The sequence below is a fragment of the Panthera tigris genome, chromosome D2 (assembly GCF_018350195.1).
Source record: "Panthera tigris isolate Pti1 chromosome D2, P.tigris_Pti1_mat1.1, whole genome shotgun sequence".
Taxonomy (NCBI): domain Eukaryota; kingdom Metazoa; phylum Chordata; class Mammalia; order Carnivora; family Felidae; genus Panthera; species Panthera tigris.
Window position 1 is genome coordinate 36,994,675 of NC_056670.1, and position 25,652 is coordinate 37,020,326.

Below are 25,652 nucleotides of genomic sequence, written 5' to 3' on the forward strand. Positions count from 1 at the left end.
TGCATGCCACCCACCGTGCTGGCCTGTGAGGAAACAGGCTGGTAGGGCTGTGTCCCCCGTAAGATTCGTATATGAAGTCCTAACCCCCAGCACCTCAGAAGGTGACTGTGAGTGGCGATAGGGCCTTCGAGAGGTGATTAAGTTAAAATGAGGTCATTAGACACCTATATGACCAGTGCCCTCAGAGACATAGAGATTAGGATTTAGCCAGGTACAGAGGGAACACCCTGTGAGGACACAGGGAGAAGGCGGCCAGCTACAAGCCAGGGAGTGGGGCCTCAGCAGGAACCAACCCTAGGGGCACCTGGGTGGCTCAGTCAGTTAAGCGTCTGACTCTTGATTTCAGCTCACGCCATGATCTCACGGTTTGGGGAGTTCAAGCCCGATGTCAGGCTCTGTGCTGGCAGCACAGAGCCCACTTGGGATTCTCTCTCTGTCCCCCTCTCTGTCTCTTCTCCTCCCCCACTCTCAGTGTCTCTCCAAATAAATAAATAAACTTAAGAAAAAAAAAAAAAAGGAACCAACCCTGCCAAACACCTTGATCTCACACTTCTAGCCTCCAGACTCATGAGAAAATGTTCAGCCCCGCCCCCCGCCCCCGCCCCAGTCCAGGGTATTTGTTACAGCAGCCAGAGCAGGCGGATACAAGGACCCACAGGGACCACCCTCACCTCACATGCCAGCATCACACCATGCAAGAGAGGCAGGCGGCCTCCTCAGACACCACAGCTGAGGTGGGGGGAGTGCCTAAGTCCTGAAACCGGGGCTCTGGCTGCAGCTGTCAGCCCTGCTGCTTGCCGGCCATGGGACGAGCCATCAGCACCTTCTGAACCTCTGTGTCTCCCTCTGTCTCTAATGCGGATGCTCTAAGCTTAGAAGCAGCATAACTGATCTACGCTTTGGAGCCCGAGCCACACTTGCACCCTTAGCTCTCACCAGGAAAAATGCAGTGGCCTCCTAACAGGCCCTACTGCTTCTGTTCCTGCCTTCCGCTTCCTGGCTTCGCTGCTGCAAGAGGAGGCTTTTAAAAATGTTCACCGCATCACACGCACGGCTGCCTAAAGCCCTCCAATAACACTCTGTCACACTGAGAAGGAAATCCAGACTCTACGCCGTTGCCTACCACGCCCCCCAAGATACGGCCCTGCCAACCTCCTGTCGTAGCACTTTACCCGATCCCCCCACCCCCGCCGCACCCTACACTCTGTTAGAGTGGATCTGTTGCTATTTCAGGCCAGCTTATTCCTGCCTCAGGGGCTACGCAGTAGCTGTTCCACTTCCTGGAATGATCTTCCCCCAAATCTCTGCCCAGCTCCCTTCCTCTTGGGTTAAATGTCTCCTCCTCAGAGAGGCCTTTCTCCTTCTCACAAAGAAGCCTATGGGAGCACTTCACACTATTATCTTCCTAGAGGAGAGCATCAGCGTCTCCTGCGTCCCTGAGAGCGGGCACCACTCCTGCCCCTTCACTGCTGCTTCCCCAGCGCTGGTCTAGCACCTGGTAGGAGCTCAAGAAATATGGGTCACCTGCTTTGCAAACCGTAGAGTGCTGCAGGAATGTGAGAAAGTGTCACAAGTACCCCAAAGAGCCAGCCAAATAATTCAAAGAAAACAGGGGCCGGGGGGGAGGGGGAGGCGGTGGTGAACATGGAGGGACTCCCAGTGGTGATGTAAGAAGTAAACCAAGGGGCACCTGGGTGGCTCAGACGGTTAGGCAGCCGACTTCAGCTCAGGTCAAGATCTCACACTTTGTGAGTTCGAGCCCCGCATCGGGCTCTGTGCTGACAGCTCGGGGCCTGGAGCCTGCTTCGGATTCTGTGTCTCCCTCTCTCTGTGGCCCTCCCCCGCTCACGTCTCTGTCTCCCTCTCAAAAGTAAATAAACATTAAAAAAAAAAAAAAAGAAAGAAAGAAACCAAGCAACCCATGTGCTTCACAACGTGAGGCTTGCAAGGCCAGAGAAGCACAGATCACACTGACGATTCGTCTACACTCCACTCGTGCTTTACCTGCTCCCACACCCCACGGGAAACCACAAACAGGACAGGCAGCTGCAGCCCTCCAGGAGCCAGGCAGCAAAAGCCCCTCCTTGAGGGTGGCCGGGACTGCGTCGCCCTCATTGCACTGGCCCTCCCCCTCCTGCATCTGGGCCCTTCTCACTGCAGCGGGCGGGCCTGTGATTCACACAGATGGCCCATCACTCCCGCTGCCACCAGAGCGCCACCCAGGCCTATCTTTAGAAGTTCCGCAGGCTGAAAACTCAATCTACCCGCCTGGCACCTGGGCCTGGAGCCTCCCCACTACCATCAGTGGCTGGCGGCATGTGGCTTCCCCCCGCCTGGCGCATCGGCCTTGATGCCGCCCCCGGCGGTGCCGCCTCGAAGACTTGTGAGCCCAAGGGTGCACGGACCTGCCCTCAGAGGTAGGCCAGGCCTCTCCAGTAGCTGCAGGCAAGCACCAGGCCTTGGAAAGTACTGGCAAAGGGAAGCAAACCACTCTGTGTCCTGGCTGCCCCCGCTGGCACATTCCCTGGGTGGTCATCCGATCCTAATCGACGTGTGGCCCCATCAAAGCAGCTCGCCCAGGTGGTGTAAGCTCAGTCTCCTCGGAGCACAGACCAGAAGTGAGACAACAGAACGTGACTCCCTACTTCGGCAAAGCCTCGAGAGGCAAATTCCCAGTGCCTCCTCCCAGCCTGCCCCGAGGCTTCCCGCTTTCCGGAAATGACCATGTGTGAATCCCAGGGGCTGAAGGGGACACGGTGTTATGGGGTGTGGGGAAGGGGTCACCATCTAATTAGACCCTGACCACATCAGTCATGTCTTCTTTCTTTCTATAAAGACTCACTAAGGAGCTGGCTCAGTGAGTAGCCTGGGTGACAGGGAAATTGGGGAGTGAGGGCACAGAAAAGGAGTCCCTGGCCATGTCCCTGTCCTCTGCACCCACGAGCTCTCCATGTTCAGCCTTTGAGATTTCCAAAGAACTTCAGACCTTCTACCTCTTCACCCGCATCTGGACACACCATTTTTACAGACGCCGGGTGATGTGACCTGTGTCTTCCAACAATATCCCCCATTATTTCTGACATACAGTGACGCCGAGCTGTCCTGGAGCAAATGAAAACAGAGAGGGGGCTCCCACCTACTGGCTTCTAGTTGAGAAATGAGAATGACCCAGAAGAGCTTAAGGACTCAAAAGCCATCCCCAAGAACTTCCAGAAACACAAAACTGTGTTTGTTTCCTACATGCAAAAGAAGGGGTCCAAGCTTACATGCCCATGGGAACCAGCCTGCTATGGTAAGTAAGGGCCTGTGCACTCAGGCCCACAAGCTTTTTTTCAAGAAAAACTAGAAACCCATTTTTTTTTCCAGTTTATTGATTTATTCTGAGAGAGACAGAGATGGCACGAGTGGGGGGGAAGGGCAGAGAGAGAGGGAGAGAGAGAATCCCAAGCAGACTCCTCACTGTCAGCGCAGAACCCGATACGGGGCTCAATCCCACAAACCAGGAGACCATGACCTGAGCCGAAACCAAGAGTTGGACGCCCAACCGACTGAGCCACCCAGGTACCCCAAAACCCATTTTTTTAATCCCAAACCTCCCACTTTGTAAATGTAGGCAGTAAATGCAAAACAAAGACAAAAATCAAAAACAAAATCAAAAACAAACACACACACACACATACACACAAGACAAAACTTTAAAGCATGCAGACCAAGTCTGTCTATTCCCTCTGAAAGGGAGGGTGCGGTGACTGGATTCTGGGCAACATGTTCAAAGGACCTCTTCCTTCTCTGCTTCTCCCCAGGGAGGCCCTCCTGGCCCGCCCCTCAAACAGCAGCACCAGCCAGAAGGTGAGGCTTGACTGATAAGCCAGGAAATTTGGCTCCTGCCACTTTAAGGGGGGGAACTAGGAGGATGACCACGAGGCACAGGGAACAGGTGATTCAGGTACTCTCAGCCATAGGGATTGGGGAGGGGGGCACGCAGCCACAGGGCTCGCCCCCATGACAGCATCAACGCGAGGGTGAAGTATTTGGGACCCGTCTTGCTTCCTTCCTGGCCCAGCACAAACAGAGCATGAAGGCAAGAGCAGACGGCACTCCTCGAGCCCCTAACTGCCGGGAGTCCACTTGCATACATTCTCCAGGCATCACTTCCCTAGTCCTTGTAGCTCATCTCTCTGCCTGCAATGTCTCTTTCGAACTCCTCCCTCTCACTCTAGGCTAATTCCTCTCCTTCCTGAGGATTCTGCTCAGAAATCAGCTTTTCCAAAGAGCTGTCCCCTACACGGGGTCCCCTCACCAGCCCTGGCACATCCCTGGCACAGGGGCCTGGCACAAAGAGCCCTGGCACATCCCTCTCAGGGCACTTAATATTCACGCATCTGTCCAGCTGCCCGCCTCGCCGGCTGGGAGCCCCTGGAGGGGAAGGCTAGCTCATTCCATCCTGTCATCCCTAGCAGCCAGCACAGATATCTCATAACACAGAAGAAGTTCTGTGTAGAACTGAACAAAGCAATGTGTTGAGGGGCAAGTATTTTCTGGGGATGGATCGGTGCCAGGCACCATGAGAGGAACACACAAGACCACTGAGATGAGTCCCATGCATCCAGGGGATTCTGGGCATCACAATCTTTTTGGGGGTGACCAATGTTAAGAAGCCTCCATCGGAGGGACTCCCCACCACTCCCCGTTATCCCCGCTCATGGCTACGCTGCTGGCCTTTCTCCACTGCAGCCCCCACCACCCCACCCCCCACCACCCCTCCACACTTCTGTAAGTGCTGTTCCTCCCTCTGGCTGTGCTCTGAACAGACACCTGCCCAAAACTCAGCTTCTGGAAGAGCTTGTCTCACTGCCCCGTATGAAAGTGTGCCCTCCTCATCATTCCTTTCCCGTTTCCCTCCTTTATTTGTCCTATTGCCCCCACACTATCTGACTGACCCTGTCTACTTCATTATCCTGTCTGTGATCTGCTCTGCCTCTAGAATGTAGCCCGAGAGAGCAGAGCCTGTGTCTGCTCTGTTCTCTGGTGTATTCCCGCTGCCTAGAACAGTGCTTGATGTACCAATAGGCACAATAAATGTTGGCTAAGTGAATGAATTTGAGAAGGAGAAAGTAAGATCCTTCCCCAAAGCCCTGCACTGAGCCCCTTCTGTGCCCAAGAAGCAGCTGGGACCCCTTCCTCCTCCTCCTCCTCCTCCTCCTCCTCCTCCTCCTCCTCCTCCTCCTCCTTTGCTATCAGTAAGCAGGACACCTGCAGAACTTTCCACTCCTCACACCTCATCACGTTTCTGTGGCTCCGATGCCACAAAGCAAGTCAAGAACCCCCCTGTTTAAATGTAAGAGGATCTGATGAGGGGGTGCCAGGGGAGGTGATGTGGGGTGAGCATCCTGAGTGCACAGAGGTAGGCTGAGGGGTGGAGAGGGTCCACCCATGGAGGCATGTGTGGGGAGCTACAGGTGTGTGAGCAAATGTGTCAGATGAGGGAGTGGAAGCGTGTGGGCCTGAGTGGGTGGGTGAGGGGTGAGGGAGTTCATGGGGATGTGTAAAAACAGGCGAGGGTGAGGGGAGGCGGGCATGTCAGGGTGGGCGTATGCACGTGCTCACCTGGGTGCATTTGCATGCGTGTGAACGCAGGGAAAGCGTGCTGCTGGGAGAAGGCGCTGGTGCCTCCTCTCCCAAGGGCAAACTCCAGCTGCAGAGGCAGAGATGGGGACCAGGTGGGCACTGCCCTTGGGTCTTCAGCAAGAATCGCTCCCTCTGCTGCCTGCTGCCTGGCCTATGTCAGACTGCATGGGAAGGACACAACGTAATGGGAACCCAGGCCTCCTCCATTAACGGACCAGAAGGCAATTACACAGCAGCAACCAGACAAGCAAAGCAACCCCTGGAAAACACAAGCCAGCACCGAGCACGGATGCCTCAGGGTCCCTGGGGGTGGGGTCACCGGCATCCCTCAGAAGGAGCCCAGGCTCCTGGTGATTTTGCACCATGGCTGAACGTGTAGATCTGGATTCCCTGGAGACTCCGGAACGCAACAGAGGCATCACTGCAGTATTGGCACTTTTTTCATTAGCTACACACTTAATGAACATCTCAGCTTCTGGGAACAGGGGGCTCGGAGGTACGGTGACCCGCCGGTCTTTCTGCTGAGCTAGGGCTCACGGGGCAAGAAGGTCTGTTCCCTGCCCGCCCCATCCAGCAGGCTGTAAGACAAGAATACAAATACCTAAGGAGTGTTTCCAGCCTCTCCTCCTCACCCCTACGTGCCTACCTCGCCGGTTACATCTCCTCCCACCATCCACCTTGCTCACTGGCTCCAAACACAGGCTTCCATCCGTTCCTCATCTGACAAGAAGGTACTGAGTATCAGTACCTCCCAGGCACTCTTATGGGTACCAGGGACACTGCAGTTGGAGAAGCAGACAAGAAGCCACAGCAACAAAGCAAGGAATAAATACAAGATATGTTGGATGGTGACAAGCTCTCTGGAAGAGATATAGCTGGGGAGGGAGGCAGGAAAGGAGGCACTTAGAGTAGCGAGGGGAACTCTGCAGCAGCTGGGCTCACTCCCTCCCCAGAGGCTTCACAGCTGCTGTTCCACATGCCTGAAGCACCGTTCCCCCACAGGTCCCCTATGCTTCCTTTTCCCTCTGGTTCCCTGTGAAAGCCACTTCCTTGGACACATCATGCCTCTACATGGCCACCTACGTAAAACAGATGCCCCTTCACACTCATACCACTCACTACCCCTTAGCCTGCTTCATATTTTTAAACCACTTATCTAAGGTTAAAGAATTATCCACCTATGACGTTCCTGCCTCCCCAATTGGAATTTAAGGTCCAAAAGGAGAGAAGATTTGGGTCTGTGTCACCACTCTATCCCCAGCACCTACACCTACAACAGGCCAACACCCAGCAGGCCACACGGGGCCTGAAATTCTGCCATCCAGCTTTCCTTTGGGATAAGCAATGCCCTCCCCAGGCACCTTTTCTTAAGTTCTCTGGGCGGTGTGGGGCGGGGGGGGGGGGGGGGGGGGGGGGGGGGGCGGCGTGGTTCTGGGTGGTAACACAGGAAGTCATCGACACTGATGTGAACCCGCCATTTCCCTCTCGGGACTGCTTACAAATCTAAGATGTAGTGTTGATTTTGAGGGAGGGGACTGAGGAAAGAAAGTTGAGAGCACAGAACTGCTTTCCAGAGCACAGGACAGAAGTGCTGGTACCCAGCCCTGCCCCAGCTTCTGGGTGAATCTCGCTAAGCATCCGTCCCTTCCTGACTTGCAGCTGAGAGGCAGTATGTGGTCACCTGAGGCCCGGGATTCCAGCGGGAGGAACCGATCAATGGGGAAAGGACACAAATTCAACGGCCTCCGCGCTCTGCCATCAAGGACAACAGGTCTGCGGTCTGGCCTCCCAGATGGCTCTCCACAGGACGGTGGCAGAAACAAAGTGGGGAAAACCCAACAATGGTGAGAAGCCACGTGCCCTTGTATTAATGCACACTCAGTGAAGATCATCTCCCCGTTGCTAAGCACCGGCTGTACACACACGGTTACTATTAGAAAGTTAATCATGGAAAATGCTGAGGTTTCGTTCCCCAGCCCGGCATCGCTCCGCTCCACGCTACAATTTCATCTTCCATATAATGTTACCGGACAGTGCCATTGGCTCCGTCCACTCCCTTGTCCCAGGCCTCTGTGACCTTTCCATTCCCTTCAAGCTGCACGCCACGTCAGCCCCGCAGAGCTCTAAGACACGCCGGCCTTGGCCTGTGCCTGGCTCGGACAGCACGCTGACATTTTCCATGCGGCTGCACCAGCCAGAGAAATGCTCAGGGGGGATTAACAAAACTTGCTCCATCACCCAAGTTGCTTTAGGAAAGGGGAAAACATCACTAGCCCCACCTTGGCTGCTGACGCTATCCACACACTATCTCTACCCAGGGATCAAAGGCCGGAGCAAAAGCTGTGTCTCCATCCCTGTTTTGCAAAGCACGGACTACTTCCCAGCTCGCACTTTCTAAAAGCACACCAGAGAGGGGAGTCATGTTTGAAGGCCAGCCTCATAAAAGGCTTAGTACCTACTTGTCAGTCAACACCCCAGTGAGCAGATAATTGATTTTCTTGTTTTATGACTATTTGTGGGCACGGCTTCCCATTCCATTAGCCTGGATAATCGAGAGGAGACTGCAAAAGAGTATTAACATCCCAACCAAGGTCACTCAGCTCCCTCTTGCTGCCTCTCGAGCCCAAAGACTGAGTTAGTTTGGCTTTCATTAATAATAGCAAGAACAATAAATAACACCAGCGCTTACGAAGTACATGAAGTCTGCAAGTACCTCCACAGTGAAGGCCTCGCTTGGTGAAAAGCAGAGTGGAAAATGTTTTCTAGGGCTCAAGCTAGGAATCTTCTGACCATGTAAGAGCTTTCTGCGTGGCGACACTAACGATGAGCAAATGGACTTGTCTGAGGTTGTACAGTGTGAGGTCTGGGGCTCGCTTGGGTGGGGTTCCCAGCTCCACCAGCCGTGTGACCTTGGGCAAGTCACTCCCCCAGCACATTCCCAACATCACACAGGGACCCGTAAAGACTGAACAACAGGGCGCCCTTAAAAGGCTTGGCAAGGTGTCTGCCCATAGCAGTGTTCCCTAAATGTTAGCTCCTATTAATCCTTATTGTTCATGATAATGATGTGTTCTCTTTGGTCCCCACATCAGGGGGGGACCCAGGTATGGAGACGGGAATGGCGTGTCCTCTACTGTCCCTCAGCCTGCGTATGTGCAGCACCCGGGACAGGCCTCGGGTCACCCCGTACCACACAGTCCACTGCTTCTGGCAGCCAGCTCATCCCTCGCCCTCCCTTCCGTCTGCCACAGAGAGGAAAGGGCACCGCCCTCCCTATTTTAAAGAGACAGCGGCGAGGCATCCAACAGACTTTCTCAAAGACTGCCTTGTGGGAAAGGCATGGAAAGCAGCTCGGCCAGGGTCCCTGTGTTGACGTGGGCACCATCGTTCCCAGCAACACTGGCCTTTGGAAGACATCTCAAAAGGCTCATCTGCAGAAAATTCTTCCAAACTTCTCAGTCTAGATATTCCCCCAAAGTCCAAGAGCTTTACTTCTCATTCATTTTTTCAGCAAACACTTGCTGAGCATCGACTTTGTGTCAGGCTCTGGGCTGGGTGCTTGGGACACCGTGCTGACCAAGACACTCAAGGCAGACGATGATCAAGTAAACAAAGAAAATAATTATAAATTGTGGTAAGGGCTTTGAAAGAAGCAGAATGCTGAAACAGAGAATTACAAAATCACACAGTACAAAACTGTCCTTATATGCTGTGTTTATTGTGTATTTTCTCCCTCTCCCAAATAGACTTAAGCTCCTCACTGGCAGCGTTTTATGTCTGTTCACTAGCTTTGCAGTATGCCTAGAGTGGTGTGTACGGACACAAAATAAATACTTGCTGAGTGAGTGTTACTGGATGGTCAGGAAGTCTTCTCTGCTCCAATGACTTTAAGCTAAGACCTGACAAATGAGAAGGAGCCGGCGTACAACAAGCAGGCAAGACAATGATCCTAGCCACAGAGGATAGCACATGCAAAGGCCCTGAGGTCAAGAGAGACTGACATCTTTGTGTCACCCTCATCCAAAAGCAACCTTTAAAGAGCCACGGGAGGCACTACTTTCAACCCAGCAAATCTCTGAGTCCCCTCTCTTGTCTTCTACTTACACATTCTTGCTCTCACCTCATTTCCTCAGTTTCCTGGTTCCTAATTCCTAGGGCAGCAAAACGCAAGGTTAGAGGCCTACACACTAGTGCCAGAAAGCTAGGATTTCTACCCCAGCTCTGCCACTTACTGCTTCAGTGATTTGGGGCAGGCTACTTGACCTCTCCATGCCTCAGTTCCATTATGTGCAAACCATGGATAACAGGGAGCCAATTCTGAGCCACTGTAAGGATCAGACAAGTCAGAGGATGTGAAGCTCTCAGCTCAGTCCCTTACACATGGGAGGCACCCAATAAATGTGAGCACTATCACTGCCTGTTTTTAACATCTTCATTTTTATTATTAGATTCCCCTTCTCCACCCGGCCCCTTGTGAGAGATGACTGGGTGGGTGGATGACACCCACACCAGAACGTCGTTCCCAAATGCCCGAGCCCCCCTGCCTTGGGGGTGGGTATCAATCAGATGTGCCCACCCCACATCCTCACCCAATACCATGATTTCTGGGGACCCTAAGAGGACTTAGGACCAAGAGCCATTCCAAATGGCTCCATGGGGCCACCTTCAATTTCTTGGGGAAGAGTAGGGGGACTCTGTGACCCACAGAGGACTTCTGTAACCATGCCTGTGACTTACACTCACCCAGCTGATATTCTTCTATTTAACTTCATAAAAAAAAAACACCTCCAAATGTTTTGCCTTTTCAAATCACCTCTCCTCCCCCTCAACACCACCCCCCCCCCATCCCCAAACCCCCAGCAGTTTCAAAATTGAGTAACTGCTGGGAACTGCAGTTAAAGATGCTAATTTAAACACACACGCCACACAAGGCAAGCTGGAATCATTTTCTTAGCAACAGCCCCTCACCCACACCTCCCAGCTGTCGCTGCCCAAGAGCAGGGTTCCAGCAAAGCTGGCAAGACAGTGGGACAGGTAAGGGCAGTTTGGGGTGCCTGGCTCAGGGTCTGCTTCTGGCCTCTACCTTCGGAGGGCAACCTTCAAAGGTTCCAGCTCTGCCCAGCTGCCAAGTGAACCAGAAACAAGTCTCAGGGCAACCAACTGTTTAAGCAAACCCATTGGATTGCATTTTGAACTTACAGAACTGGTAGCACAGAGAACTCTAATTTCCTTTAATAAACCCAAAATCTTCCCTTTGAGTCAGCTTCATGCATTACATAGAGGGACCTACTATCAAAGCACAATAAGATCCCTTTCCCTGTCGCTCACATCATAACTGTGAGCATGGGTCCCATCAAGAGGCATCATGTCTCCAAGAGGCAATGTAAAATGTCCCTTCCTTCACACAGTCCTCCTGAATCCTCCTCCCCACCCTCAGATGGGGGTGACCACCCCCCCCCAAATCTCTCAGCCTCTTTGATATCTCACTGATGTGGCAAGTTCATGGTCAGGCTAGCACACATCTGTGCCCCCACTCCCACCCCAAGACTAGCACATCTTTGAGAAGAGAAGTCATGACTTAGCCTTGGGTCTTATTTCCACTGCACACACACACACTATCTCCCAGAAAGTCTGGCGCATAGTAGGAGCTTGATGAATAGTTATGGGTTGTTAAGGTGGGTCACTTTATAAATGCAAAAGAAGAGCTGACCCAATTGAAGGAACAATCAAGTAGGAACAGCAAAAAAGAAAGCAGCAAATATGTAAGAAAAGAAAACAACAAAAGAGTTAAACAATGAAAGTGTTAAATAAGATTGTCCTCAGTTGGTCTCATTGGTAAATATGGCTGTTCACAGGTTGGGTGTATTTAACATGGAGGTAGATACTCATTAAAAAATAAAAACAAAGACCAAAGCTAACACATAAGAAATACAAAACCCAGGTAACCCCTGCAAGGGAGAGAAACTCCCTCAGCTTGGTGATGTTTCAGAGGGGTGTCAGAGGGGAGATACTGAGTGCAGAAATGCTACGGAAAGAACATACCTCTAGTGAAGGGTTTATTTCAAGAAATTATGGAGATGCTCTGTTTCTTGATTTGGCTATTGGTTACATGGGTGGGTTCAGTTTGCATAGATGCATAGACTTTATGGTATGCTCACTTTTCCATACCATAGTATAGTTCCATTAAAAAGTAGAAAAGAAATTACTAAAATATTTCCTCCTGGAAACTTATCTTCACGGCCCAAGTGAAGTCAATGCAAGAATAGGATTTGCTTTACAAAAATTCACTCTGCAGAGAACTCCGCTGTAACCACCTACAAAGTAAGATAAGTCTCCAGTGCACAAAGGCAAGCAGGAAGGGTATAGGAGATGTCGAAAGGGGACATGGAATGCTTGAGTAATAAAACAGGTATGGAGAGCTTTCCATCGGCATGACAAGAGGAGAAGATTTGGTGGAGTTTGCTCTCCGTCCCCACGCCAAACGGGCTCAAGAATCCAAATGTTGAGGAAGCCAAGAATGTGCACATTGTACTCTCTGAGAATAATAAGAAGGCTATTCCTTTCTCTTCTGGGAACCTTCAAATGTGTTGGAGTTTCTGACACTCTCAAGATGGCACAGGAAACAGAGCCTGATTTTAGAAACTTCGACATGGTGTGTGTGGTGTTCTGAGTTCTGAATGATTTACAGCCCTGGTGACTCGGTTCTGGGGGAGAAAACAAAAATGCCAGGCACACTGATACACTGTAGGCCACTCATTTGGCTTTATTTAGGGTGGCATCTAGGGACCAAGGGATCTGGGTCTAGTTGTCCACAAACTACTCCCCACCCACATTTTTGGCAATTGACATCAGACCATAATGGACAACCAGAGCCACTCTGATGGTAAGACAAGGCTCCAGGAAGTGTCCTGAGGGCTGTGCAGGAGGCAGGAGGGGATATACCCACTCTGGCCCTGCAGCCCAGGGCAGTCACGAATGACCCGCATGGACACGACCTCCAGCTTCCCTCAGCACCAGTGGGTTGTGCCACCATCACCGCCTGATTCCCTCACCAAATCAATACCCAACCATCAAGACCACACTCCTTAAATAAGGCCAGACATGTTTGCTGTCAGGAGAGCATGATATTTTTCTTTGGACAATCCTGTCTAGAGAATCACTAGCATGACTTAATTTTATACCCACCTCATCAGGTGAAAATAAGGTAAAATTAACATTTTCATGGCCTCATGCATTTTTCATCAATGCAATTTGACATTTATCTGTGGGGTTAACAGTTGTGTTCCAGACACTGTTGTAAGTCCTTGGAATAGGCAGTGAAATACAAAAAACGAGGACTCTCCCCAGAAGAGAACACATACCCAGCTTTGACTATGCCTTCATGGGTTGGAACTTTGTCCTCTTGTGGATGCCTTGAGACTTCTTTACTGCATTTACACTCATAACACCCAGCAAGGGCGGGCTTAGAGACGCAGTGGTCGACCGATACTTTTCGTGAAGGAAAATAACAGGCCCTACAAATGGTTTCTAGAAGCCCTGACAACATCCTCCCACCCTGGGTTCCGGTACTCTTCCACAAGCTGTGTAACATCAGCCAGAACCCCCCAAGTGCCATCCATGCCCACACAGTTGGAGCCGGGTTCCAGGGTGGATCAGCTGGCTTTGGGCAAGTCGCCTCCACTCCCAGGGCTCAGTTTGTTCATCTGTGAAATGAAGAGACTGGAGCAGCTCACCTCTGATTTCTCTCCCAGGTTCAAGCATTCCTTAATGCCTTGTGCACCCAAGTACATGGGGGCTGCCCTTTGCTATTTGTGAATGCAAGCGACAGCTAGACATCACCCCCTTCCTCGTTCATAGCATGGCCTCATTTTGTTCAGGTTCCTACCTCTCTTCTATACTGCCTTGGGCCTCAAGTAAGCTGGGCCCATTCCCTTGCCAGCTCCTGAGTCCTGCCCTAGTTCTGGTCAACAGGACAGATAGAGAATTTGCTGGGGGCCTTGGGAAAGGTTCCTCTCTCCATAAAGTCTTCACTGGAAGAGATGATCCCACCATGCCTCTGGCCATTGCCATGACCGGATGTGATGCCCAAAACTGCCACAGCCATTTCATAGCCATGAGAGGAACCAGATTTAGGATGAAGCTGTCACCAAGGGCCGTAGAGTAAAGAAACAGGAGGAGCCAAAGCCTCAGATATCACTCAGCCAGAACCATCCACACCTGAGAGCTCCCCCCCCCACCCCAGCCATCTCTGTCCTACTTGCCACAGATATGTTTCCTTACAGTAAGCCAACTTGAGTCCGTGTTTCCCATCACCTGCACCCAAAAGCATGCTAGCTACTGTAGCAGACCACGACTTTGAAAAGATTGGTGAAATGCAATATTTCTTAAAATATTCTGAAACACGCTTAACACTGATACTAGACCACACAGAGCTAGCTCTTCCTTTCATGTCAAGGAAAAATGCTCTAGGCCACCATCTGAATGGAGGTTACCCTTTCAGACAAATTCCTGACATCTCTTCCATTTCTTCCTCTTAAGCCAATGGCATCCAGATACTGACACTTTGGAGTTGCTTGGTTTCCAGACAAATGCAAGTGGCCCACACATTCCAACAGGAAACAGCACGGATTTTGCCCTTCTCCATGGAAACAATGAGCACAGCCATGAACTCAACCCCAAGAGCAGAAGAATCAAAATTGGCACCTTGAAGGCAGAATTATGTGTCGTTAGTGATCCTAAGCTTTCAAAGTGTTAGTATGCATTTTGCTTTACCTGTGAATGAGTCCCAGATTTCTTCACCTGCTTACTAGCTGAGATAGATTTTAGCACAATATCAGGGAAAGACTTACGGTCCGTCCTCTCTCTCTCTCTCTCTCTCTCTCTGTCTCTCTCTCTCCATCTCCCTCTCCACTCCCCCCCACCTCTCACCAAGGTAACAAAAGAAACAATAATTAAAGTCAGTGAGCATTAAATGGTGCCACCATGTGCAATAAAAAACATCTCCCATCTTACAATGCCATTTCCTTTTTAAACCCTTCGGGGGCATTGTGTGCAAATATAGTAAACAGCATTAGAGGGAAATAATGCTGCACATACTTCTGGGAGCACGTCATGTCCCTTTAAGACAAGGCCCACTGTTCAGTTCCATTCTAGGGCAGAGCTCCGGTTTCAAGTCTGCGGTCCCCTTACTGCCTCATGCGGTATTAATATGGCCCTGGCATGCTCCCAAATTTGCATTGTAAACCATCATCTGGGCCAGCTCCCACAGGACGAACTGGTTTGGGGCTCCATCTTCAACTTCCAGGAGGGCCTCCCCACTCCCCAAGGCCCAGCCACCCCTTCCCAAGGGTTCCCCACCTTCAGCCTCAGCCAAGGGAACATACACAGGCTCTTCCACAGGCAGCTAGCAGCCCAGTATGAAGCGTCCTCTGTGGGTGCTGCTTACACCACAGCAGATGACATGGACCAGCCTGTGGCAGTCACAAGCGGGGGGCGCCCTTAGCCACCTGAGCCTGAGCCCAACTCAGGGTCATCTCTGCAACCCGCAAGCACCATGAAAACCCCTGGGCTGGATGGTCCCGTGGGTTCCCCTCAGATCAGCTGAAGGAGCACTCTCTCCTGGACCTTCCCCACTGCTAACCAGAGGGCAGGGTCTCTCTGTGGTATTATTTCTAGAAGAGCCCATCAACTTTTCTCCTTTATGGAAAGAGAAAGAGTAGAGGCTGGTGGCTGCGGTGGGGTGGTGGGGAGAGGCAAGGTAGAAAAAAGAACCAAAGGGTGGGGGTGCAGCTGAGGGGCCCCAAGGGCAAATGTGGGCTCCATGCTGCACACACAGCCTCCCACCGCACATCAGGAGGCTTCCCAGGCTCAGCCTGCAGCCTCGTCTGTGAACACTCCCAGGCCACTCCTAGGCCTCTCTGAGGCATCCTGTGGTATGTCAGAGAAACACCAGGCTCTGGAGACTGTCTGTCTAGCTTCAAATCCCCAGTGCACTACTCACAAGCTGTGTGACCTTGGGTATCATGCTTAACCACTCCGCGCCTCAGTCTCCTCATCAGAAATCTGGGAACAAGGATAGTGCCCATCTCCTGGGATTGCTGGTAAGGATGCAAAACCGTGCCTGGCACCTGGTAACTGTTCAGTGCATTTTCCAGAGCTGGTACCCAACAGTGCACATGAGAAGGGCCTGGCTCTAAGCACAGGGTGGAGCTAAAATGAACTCTCTGGGGACGCCTGGGTGGCTCAGTCGGGTAAGCGTCCGACTTCAGTCCAGGTCATGATCTCGCAGTTCGTGGATTCGAGCCCCGCGTTGGGCTCTGTGCTGACAGCTCGGAGCCTGAAGCCTGCTTCGGATTCTGCATCTCCCTCTCTCTGCTCCTCCCCTGCTCACGCTCTGTCTCTCTCTCTCTCTCAAAAATAAAAATAAACATTCAAAAAATTTTTAAATGTACTCTCAAGAATCCAGCAATTTCCTCCACGTGTTAAATGCAGAATTACCATTGTAACCCAGCAATTTCACTCCGAGGCATGTACCCAAAAGAATTAAAAACAGGCGCTCAAACAACCATTTGCACACAAATGTTCACAGGAGCATCATTCACAGCCCAAACGTCCATCAGCAGATGAACAGATCAACACAAGGTGGAATACCCATACAATGGAGGATTCTTTAGCCATAGCAAGGAATGAGACAGCGCTACTTGGATGAACCTTAAAACATTATGCTCAATGAAAGAAGCCAAATACGAAAGGTCACATACTGTATGATTGCACTTCTATGAAATATCAAAATAGGCCAATCCACAGAAAGCAGAAAGTAGATCCGTGGTTCCGGGGGCTGGAGGAAGGAGGAGGTGGGGAGTGACCACTAATGGGTGTGGGGTTTCTGTTTGGGGTGATGCGGAAGTTCTGGGACCAGGTGGTGGTGATGGCTGCACAACACTGTGAGCATATATTTTAAAATGGTTCAAATGGTCAATTTTATGGTATATATAATTTACCACACCCCAAAAAAAGGACCCAGAAAAGGCAGAGCACACAGACCCTTCTCCGCCAAGACCTCTCACCTGGAAGGGGTTTGGGAGGACAGAGGGACCAGGGTCAGAAGGCTGGGGGCTGCTGTTACATGCAGAGTTCCAGCCCTGTGCTCTTGCCCCCTCATTCCCCACACCACACTGCCTAGTTTCTCACATGGGCCATGCTGCCTATCCACCCCGGACATTTCTCATACTATTTTCTCCACCAGGATTGCACCCCTGCCTCCCCCCACCTGCCCCCCCGCCCCCCTGCCCCCCCCCCCCCCCCCCCCCCCCCCCCCCCCCCGCCAAGGATGCTGCCTAACTAACTCCCCGCATGTCCTGGGACCCAGCTCAGGTACTATCTACTGTGTAAGCCTCTCCCTCCAGCTGCCCCTTCCTAGACTGGGTCAGGTGGCCTCCTCCTCTGGGATCCCACCTGGCATGCTACACTCACCCTTCTCAAGCAGTGTTCTATGCATTCCCAACACAGCTCCCCCATATGACTGTCACTTTGTTCCAAGCAAGGGTTATATCTAATTCACTCATGGATCCGTAGAACCTAGCACAGAATAACTACATGAACAAATGAGTTAAAATTACAGACGACGATCTAGAAATCATGAGAAAGGAAATAAGAAGTGTAAAGAAGGAAGGGATGTCTGGGTGGCTCAGTTGTTTATGCGTCAGACTTTGGCTCAGGTCATGATCTCGCAGTTCGTGAGCTGGAGCCCCACATCAGGCTCTATGCTGACAGCTCGGAGCTGGGAACCTGCTTCGGATTCTGTGTCTCCCTCTCTCTCTGCCCCTCCCCTGCTTGCTTTCTCTCTCTCAAAAATAAACATTAAATTTTTTTTTTAAAAAGGGAGATTTGATTCCTAGATATTCTAACCCCACCCCCCACACCAAAAGCTCTACAGGATGAAGGAGCATGAGCACCCAAGCTGGCAGAGTGACCAGGCCAGTTCAAGGAACCAGAAGGAGCCCCTTTGAGGAAGGCCATGAGCTGGGGCTTAGTTTAGTGAACAGCCTGGCCCCAGCTCCAACCACATTTACCTGGGGCGCCAAGCACTAGGCCTCTCACATCTCTTATCTCATTTAAACCTACAGACATCAAAGCACCTTATAAAGGAAGAAATTCAGGCCCTGGGGGGTCGGCTGCAGGCCCAGGCCACACAGCTTGCAACAGTGCAAACACAAAAGCCAAAATTTTAAAAGTCATTTCCTCTTCTTCGCACAGAGTCTAAACAGCAGCTCTCGAACAGGAGAAACACAGAAACACAGGCGATGCTGAAGAGCAGACCCTCTGGGCTTACCCACCTGAGGCCTGGTGGGTTCTGCTCTCAGAACACACACTCCAAATAATGAGGCTCATGCCCATGATGGGCAGCCGGAGAGCGGAAAGAAAGATCTTCAGGGAAAGACACATAAAGATTTGTCCCAGCCACTGTGCTATTTGTGTGTCCCTGAGTAACTCTATACTTTTCTGTGTTCTCTTTTGTTTATATAAAATCATTTTTTTAAAGAAATCACGTGAGTCTCATATAAAATGGAGTAGATTGTCGCCAAGATCTCCTTTAGCTGGAGGGCTCTCATTCTGAAATGACTAACACTTGCCCTGGAAAAATCTGGAAGAGTGGTCATCTCATCCAGAATCAGTGGAATTCACAGCTGGGAGCTGGGAGAGGACAGCATCCAATCAGGGGGAGTCAACGCACAAAGTTGCGTTACCAACAACCTTTCTCTTTTGAGCTTCTTCCGCCAGCACCCTACGCCTTCCTCACATCAGAGCCAGCGCCCTACGCCCTCCCCACACCAGTACCAGACAAGAAAGCAAAGACACACCGACTGACCCTGCTCCCAGCATGTATTTATTCTGTCAGAGATTTTTAGTACAACATAGCTCCGTCGTGCCCAGAAATTTCTGTCCTACTCACCCCCCTTCCTGATTTCTGCCACGTCTGCATGTCCTGCACTAAAATTCACTGCACATTGTTCTTTGAGTCAACTTTAACTTGTCTCACTTCTTTAAAATTAGCATTGTCCTGAGCAATTGTATCTGCAAAAGCACAAGCTCTGATGTGCTCGTTCTATTTTTATAATAAGAAATCCGTCTGTGTCCCACCTAAAAGCATCCCACCAGTGTGGGGGTGCTGCAAAACACAGCCTCCACTGATTTAGTCTTTACCAGCCAACCGCTTAGGTCAATGCCGCCTTCTCCCATGTTAGAGAAGGTAAACCGTGGCTCGGGAGGCTGGTTTCCAAGGTGACACGGCCAAAAGCCCCACTGCCAGCTTCAAGCTCGGGTGTGCCTGGTTCCAAATCCCAAGTCTCTGCCACTCTTGTAAGCACTCAGCTTGTCTACAGGCCACGGAGGTGAATAAAAGTCAAGAGATTGTAAATAATGCTGATGACCTTTATCACCTATTCTCCTTAATCCTGTCCTAAGAACTTGACAGTAAGATTTTCCATGAGAGTCTGAAACAAGAGTAATTCATCTATGCAGAAGCAAAGCTGACAGCCAGAGTACTGTGATAGAGAGAGCAACGCACAAGCCCAGACTGGTCAGCTCCATGGGAAGGTGCCCCTCCCCCACACCACCAAGGTCATGGTTATTCCTCATCTGGGCAACACTGAGTTCAGGCTGTCCCAGTCCAAAGGCTGCACGACTGGCCCTGCCAGCCCTCCTGAAAATGCACAGCTTAGTCACAAGGGACTCTGGCTGTGCGTGTGTGTGACTCAGCACACATTCATCAGGCCTCCTGGGGAACCAATGGCAAGAGCACATGGGGTCAGCGGTGTCATCCATGAATGCAGGAAAGCCCAGGTCTTCAAACACTAAACCACCAGAGAAAAGGGCTTCCATTCTAGTCTGGCAAATGTGAGAACTGGGAAGCCCAGCACCCATTGTCATCTGGTCTGATCCCTGGTAGGATGGCAAGGAAACACCAGAGCCAAGAAAGAGACAGCAAGGGACTTGCCCAAGGGCACTGAGCTGTGTCAGGCCAGGGCTGGACAGAAGTGCCCCTATCTCAGGCAAGAACCTCGGTCCTGGAATCATACTGCTTCTGGTGGAATCAGCATCCACAGATACAGCCCTTCTCTCTGCTCACACTGGTTGGAGGAAATTGTCAATTACAGGACCATCCCCTAAACTCAGGAATCAATAAAGTGTAAGTGGAGAGCCCGTATGAATTCAACAACAATAACAAAGAAAAATGAAGAGGCAAACTACCCAGCTCATTATCCCTCTGAAGCATTTTCCACTAACAAGTCAATATGCGTCAGAAATAATCTCCTACAAAAAGCAGCAACAGGGGAGGAAATGCACTAAATTGGTGCTCAGAGGGAGAGGAGGCCTGCCACGCATTTCAGCGTGATGCAAAACCCCCTGAGTGTCATGCAATATGTCAAATGCAGAAGGATCCCCCAAGCAGGCATGTGATAACACGTCATTTGAGTCCAACAAGATGCCTTCGAGCCTCCCCATGATATGTGCAAAAGGGGCAGATTCCCCCCTGCTGGGCACTGGGCTCTCTGGACCATCATCTGACCAAGCAAAGAAGGCAAGAGGCTGCCAGCGGATGAGGGACCAAAATGAAGGAGGTGGAAAACGTGCTCTCACTGAGTAACAAGGAGCAAGGGTTAGTATATTTCTTCCCAGATCTTTTTTTTTTTTTAATGCATTTAAGCCTGGAAAACGCTTCCCTCCAAATCTTACCCACCAGGAACCAGCCAGTGACCAAACTCCACTCAAAAGAGAAAACACAAACACTAAAATATTACATGTACTGACTATTTTTAAGATAGGGTTAGGATTTCCTCGGTGTGTTTCTACCATGCTGGTGGTGGTTGAGGCGAGAAGGTGGCTTGATTATTTATAGCAGAATTTTACAATCTCTTCATTCATATACTCTTGCTTATAGATAAAGCAAACAAGATGTAAAAAAGCAAATGGTTTTTTTAAAGTAACCCAGCTGGTCCATAGTAGAACAAAACCAAAGTCCAAGTGGAAAAAATCTAGTTATTTTAACAGAACCCTCTCCTGGCCCTACGGGACCCTGCCTTCTGGGCAGGGCATCTGGGTTTATGCTGAAAGGTGTCTTCCCAAACTCTGGTGTGCCCCCTCTACATACATTCTCTTGGCAACCTGAAACCACTCTCTTCCTTGGCTCTCCTACCATTTGTAATTAATTAATTCTCTAACTCTTGGTGACAACTTTGTCCTCTGCAGGAATAGAAGGTTTACTGCTATGCTCAGAACAGACATAGTAAGTACTTAAAAATATTTGTAGAACGAATGCATGTGCATTTCTGATGGACGGATGAACAGTCACCAAACACAGGCTGACCATCCACATCGTGAGAGGCCCTTGCAGTTGCTAACCACTCAAGGTTGCTAACAGGTCCACTGAGTCTTAACAAGGGCATATCACACATGATTCAATACCCTGACCCCCAAGGAGCAGAGAGCCCAAGCGAATACAAGCCCATACATGCAAGGGGCTACATCACACAGTGGATGGGTTACTAGGAAAGCTGGAGCTCTCTGGTCTAGCTTCCCATCCCCATTCAATGGCTACCCAGCCCTGGGCAAATATTTTAACTTCTCCAAGACTTGACTGTTTCATTTGCAAAAACAACACAAACAAAAGGAGGAAAGCATCCCAAAGCTGGGGACATCCAGGGCTAGAAGAAGGGCTCCCAAGGAACATAACCTCCTTGAATGAAGGGGCCAGTCTTTCTTCCATATCCACCCTACCCTTGGGTCTTCATGCCAGACTCTGCCCCTCTCTCTCCCCTCTACCACCCCTCCCCTTGCAAGATTCACCCAACCCTATGATGGGGCCACTCCTCCAGCCACTGACCTTCCAAGATCCCTCTGAGGATTACCTAGTAGCATTTCCCAAGCCCTGACAAAGGAGGGTCAACTGTTCCCTGCTTAGGCTTTGGTTGTGGGAGAAAACTGCCTATTGTTTATTGACAACTCAGGGCAGAAATGCCAGAGGAGTATGGCTCCCCCTTCCCACCCCATGCCCATATCCACTGGCTCTATAAACCCAAGTCTCTGAAAGGCATCCATTTTCCTTAGCTCTGTACCTGCATATCCTACTCATGTCTAAAGAAAGCAGAACACTTCCCTCTATATACACTACACTGCCCAGTGCTGGCCTCTGGGCCAGGCAGCCCCTTGCCAAGGGAACACTTGAGCCAGGCAGCCATGTAACCCCAGGCCAGACTTCCCACCAGGGACTAACTAGGCCTCCCCCAGCCTCTCCTGAGTGTGGAAAACACCCAGCCCCACATTCTCCCTGGAAACCTAACGATATCATCTTCAAGAAAACTTAGCTCAAAGATGACTGTTGATGGGCATGTGGATGGCTCAGTCAGTTAAGCACCCGACATCAGCTCAGGTCATGATCTTGCAGCTCTTGTGGGTTGGAGCCCTGGGTTGGGCTCTGTGCTGACAGCTCAGAGCCTGGAGCCTGCTGCGGATTCTGTGTCTCCCTCTCTCTCTCTGTCCCCCCACCCCCAACTTGTGCTCTCTCTGTCTCTCTCTGTCTCTCTCTCTCTCTCTCTCTCTTAAAACTAAACATTAAAAAAAAATTTTTTTAAGATGATTGTTGTTATCTTAGTGATAAGCCAAACACTACAAACAGCCTAAATATCCCACACTGGAGAAAGGCTAACAAAGAAATGGTGGTATAGCCATACTGAATAACATGCAGTCATAAAAATGTTTACAGACTGATAACAGCACAGAAAATGTTTATTACAGTAATTGGGGGTAGGCATACAAAATTAGATAGAGTACAATCATGGCTAAGGAAATTGAAATAATTTGTAAATCTGTACAAAGTAAAGAGGGTTACAGGAAATGTATCAAATGGTAACCAATGAGTATCTCTAGGTAAAGAGACCAGAGACAAGGTGACTCCTCTGTCTATGTTTATGTATATTTATAAGAGCAAAATATAAACAATACTTTTGAAATACACCTCATCATTTCTTAATTTTTTTTAATGTTTATTTATTTTTGAAAGAGAGAGAGAGCATGAGCAGGGAGGGGCAGAGAGAGAGGGAGACACAGAATCCGAAGCAGGCTCCAGGCTCTGAGCTGTCGGCACAGAGCCTGATGCGGGGCTCAAACTCACAAACTGTAAGATCGTGACCTGAGCTAAAGTCAGACGCTTAGCCAACTGAGGCACCCAGGTGCCCACTTTTTAATTTTTTTAATGTTTATTTATTTTTGAGAGAGAGAGGCAGAGCATGAGCAGGGGAGGGGCAAAGAGTCATCATTTCCATGGAGGAACATATATTCAGAAAGACCAGGGATCCTGGCACCAAAAGATCTGGGTTCTAGGTCCAGGGCTGTTTCTAATGGCATGTGACCTTGAGAAGTGAAAAGCCCTTTGTTTCTATTTCTTGTTTACGTGCTCTCACGGAGTAACTTACAACTTATACCTACAACCTACACGCTATGCCTATAACCTACAACTCATATCTACAACCTACACTTATAAACTACATCTACAAACTATACCCGCACAACACCTCCACCTACAGCCTCAATCTGCAACCTACAGGGTTGCTGTCAGAGTTGTGGGGTTCACCCAAGTGCCAGTCTTCACATGAAGATGTTATAGGAAGGTAAGGCATAAAATAATTATGATTTCTTGACATCAACACTCATATACACACTACAATATCAACAACATATCAGTTCACTAGGTGGGTCTTAATTCCAGGAGGAAACACTAACACACCAGAAAATTCTTATCAGGGTTCAAAGTCAAAATGAATACCATGTGACTCCTGTTCACCTACCCAATACTTCTCAAGGCCTAACAAATTTGATTCAAAGAGTTTATCATCCTGTTGAAAAGTACAGATAGAAGAAGGTTTAATTCAGGCTTTCAAAAAAAAAAAGGGCAAAGAAAAAAAAGGAAACATACTGGCAGGTGCATTTTGTGTAATTATTTGGTTCCCAACTACTCTTGGCCTAGAAACAATGGTTTAGAATTTTCCCCCAGGTGAGGGCATAGTAGCTGGCATCTAGGGGCAGAAGGAAGCCAAAACCCTTTCTTGGGCTCGGAGAGCACAGGATTTCCCAGAGGGCTACATCCTGCTGTGGTCTTTCTTCTCAGTGAAGACACTGCGACCAAGACTCAAGAGTCCCCTAAGACAAAGGGCCTCTTCTCTCTCTAGCAGATATCACTTCAAAAGTCAAGAACTCTACTCCTCTCCCTTATCTAGTTGATAAGATCACAAAAGGTGGAAGCCAAGGCTAATGTGTGACCCCCACCCTCTGCCTCCCTCTGAGACTGGATTTGACTTCTAGCCCCACCAGGTACAGGTAAGTGACCACGGACACGTCACCTCACCTCACCAAGCTTCAATCTCCTCACTGGTAATAGAAATACCAACATTTTTCAGCTCTAAGTATGTACTAGATACTAAAGCTTGCATCTAAGAACTCACGTATTCCTTGCAACAGCACCACTATGAGAAGAGCAATAGATACTATTATATCACCCCCATCTTAGGGATAAGGAAGTAGAGGCACAGAGAGGTAGGTAACTTTCTCAGGGTCCTACGGCTAATTGGCAGCAGTAGATTAAAACTAGGTGATCTGTCCCCTATGCTCTTATCATTTACTGTAAAACATCTGTCAATTGGAGGGGAAAAAAAATGCCCACTTGACACGTTCATCCTCTGGACTTCAAAAGCCAACTATCTAAAATACCACAGTAGATCTTCACCTCAATAAATAGTAGCATTGCTATTTCCTCCCAGCATGCCAAATTCTGTACCTTTCACTCAACAGCCATCATGATGGTGCTTCCTGTTAGATACAGAAAGGATGCATAATTCAACACAGTCAATGACAGGGCAATACAAAACAAAAGTCACAGTTCACCACATAAAGAGTGAGGTCCTAGGGGCAAAGGCTGTCTTATTCATCTCAGAGCCATCTGCACAACCCAGTAGAAATCCTGGCACAGAGCAGGAAATCCAAAATGCTTCCTGACCCTCCATTCATTTCCTCCAAAGGCACCCCCTCTTATTTTATGTTCATGTTTGTTTCCAAGAGACAGCACTCAACACTAGTTATCACTGATTCTAAAATCTCCAAAGGAACACACAGAACCCCAGGGCTGGGAGGGACCGGGTCCCCTAACGCCAACCCCCACAAGATCTTTGAATTCCCTCTAGAACCAAGGACTTCCCTCTAACTTCACTGGCAGGAAACGCCTTCCTTTTGGCCCATCCTAAACCACTCCTCATCAGATGCCAGCTCAAGGGACATACTTTTCTGCCACAAGAGCCACTCACTCAGCAGAATCAAGGTGAGTCTGCAGTGCCCAAGCCATGCTACAGGAGAACTCTCATCCTCACCACCTTCCCCCAGCCCACCTTCCCCAAACTGCAGATAATTTCCAGAAGAGAGCCCCAGAAGGGCTTTTCCACAGTCTGAGACATGTGAGCTGGCTTGGAGAGTCCCTTCCACGTTAAGATCCCTCCCATGAGGGCAAAAAAATAAAAATCACTCAGAATTCTTTCTTCTGGCTTAGAGTGTCAGAATTTACTCGATGATCCCTGAAATCTTTCCGTCTCTCTTGCTGTTCGTATCCCCCTCTTCCTCTTTCTATTCTGCCTGTAAAAGAAGAAATAATTTTAAGAAGAAAGAAAAATAAATGACCTAACATGAGAAACTGGGAACAATCTGTTATTAAGAATATAGCCGCTCCTAAGGAGCCATTATGAGTCCCAGTGGCAACGCTGGCCCCACTGTCACCCAATTCATCACAATGGGCCATTCAGACCATAAAGTGCTCATGTCCCCCCGTTGGCCTGGACATTCTTTATGACTCTCCTTCCCCCTAATTTTTTTTTGGCGGGGCTCAGCAGGAACGCAACAGACTTCTGTTATGATGATGGACGAGCTGGCTGCTAGCAGAGTGGGGCCTTTGAGGAGGCACTTTACACACACACACTCACACAGAT

The 25,652-nt window shown here is 49.9% G+C and overlaps 1 protein-coding gene across 8 annotated transcripts in view; it reads right to left on the bottom strand.

Moving 5' to 3' along the window:
* The window catches only part of KCNMA1 (potassium calcium-activated channel subfamily M alpha 1), a 726,630-nt gene that overhangs the window by 607,951 nt on the left and 93,027 nt on the right, over positions 1-25,652 (bottom strand). The gene's annotated exons all lie outside the window — the stretch shown is intronic.